The 1,292-nt window shown below is 39.6% G+C and overlaps 1 pseudogene; it reads left to right on the top strand.

Moving 5' to 3' along the window:
• Positions 1–582: 582 nt before the first annotated feature.
• On the top strand, positions 583–665 carry LOC126002940 (uncharacterized; annotated as a pseudogene).
• Positions 666–1,292: the final 627 nt, after the last annotated feature.

The following is a 1,292-nucleotide window of genomic DNA, read 5'->3' as shown; positions in this document are numbered from 1 at the left end:
TCTCTCTCTCCCTCTGACTTATTTCACTCAGCATGATAGATTCTATACATCCATGTATAGGAAAATTTCATGACTTCATCTCTCCTGATGGCTGCATAATATTCCATTGTGTATATGTACCATAGATTCTTTAGCCATTTGTCTGTTGAAGGGCATCTTGGTTGTTTCCAGAGCCTGGCTATTGTGAATAGTGCTGCAATAAATATAGGTGTGAGGAAGGGGTTTTTGTGTTGTATTCTTGTGTTCTTAGGGTATCTCCCTAGGAGTGGAATAGCTGGGTTGAATGGGAGCTCAATTTCCAGATTTTGGAGGAATCTCCATATCGTTTTCCATAGAAGTTGGACTAACTAAACAGCATTCCCACCAGCAGTGGATAAGAGTTCCTTTCTCTCCACATCCCTGCCAGCACTGATTGTTCTCATTCTTTGTGATGTGTGCCAATCTCTGTGGTGTGAGGTGGTATCTCATCATCGTTTTGATTTGCATCTCCCTGATGATTAGTGATGAGGAACATTTTTTATGTGCCTTTTGGCCATTTTTATCAAAGTGTCTGTTCATTTCTTCTCCCCAGTTTTTGATGGGATCGCTTCTTGGCCTTTTGGCTAAGATCAAGTGTAGTTCTTTTAGCTTTTAAAATTATTATTATTTTTTGCTTGTCATTCTTAATTGTAGCTGCTTTAGTTTTCTTTTCTTTTTTGTTTTTGGGCCACACCTGGTGACACTCAGGGGTCTGAGCTATGTGCTCAGAAATTGCTCCTGACTTGGGAATCATATGGGAGGCTGGGGAATCTAACCGTGTTCTATCCTAGGCCAGTGCAGGCAAGGCAGATGCCTTACTGCTTGAGCCACTGCTCTGGACCCAGCTTTTAAAATTCTTAAAATAAAAAATATTTATTATGGATAATTTGAAAATAATTGACTATAGAAGACAGAAAAATCTCACATATAACATAATCAATTTTAATCCCTTTTATATTTTCTAGATATTTTAATACTGAGTCACAAATATGTACTGTTAAGTTTTCAACACATTATTAGCCTATTAATATTGCAGAACTAAGATCATTAGACCTCAATGCAGTAAGAAAGTAATTTCTTGGGCCGGAGCAATAGCACAGTGGGTAGGGCATTTGCCTTGTAAGTGGCAGACCTGGGTTGAATTCCCAGAATCCTATATAATCCCCTGACCTTCCAGGAGCAATTTATGAGTGCCCAGCCAGGAGGAGTAACTCCTGAGCACAGCTGGTTATGCCTCAGGCCCTTCCAAAGAAGCTTCTTGGAGACTTAGTAGT

Source organism: Suncus etruscus, chromosome 2 (assembly GCF_024139225.1).
Source record: "Suncus etruscus isolate mSunEtr1 chromosome 2, mSunEtr1.pri.cur, whole genome shotgun sequence".
Lineage (NCBI taxonomy): Eukaryota > Metazoa > Chordata > Mammalia > Eulipotyphla > Soricidae > Suncus > Suncus etruscus.
The sequence above is the reverse complement of the archived record's forward strand: the minus strand, read 5'-3'. Positions and strand labels throughout refer to the sequence as shown.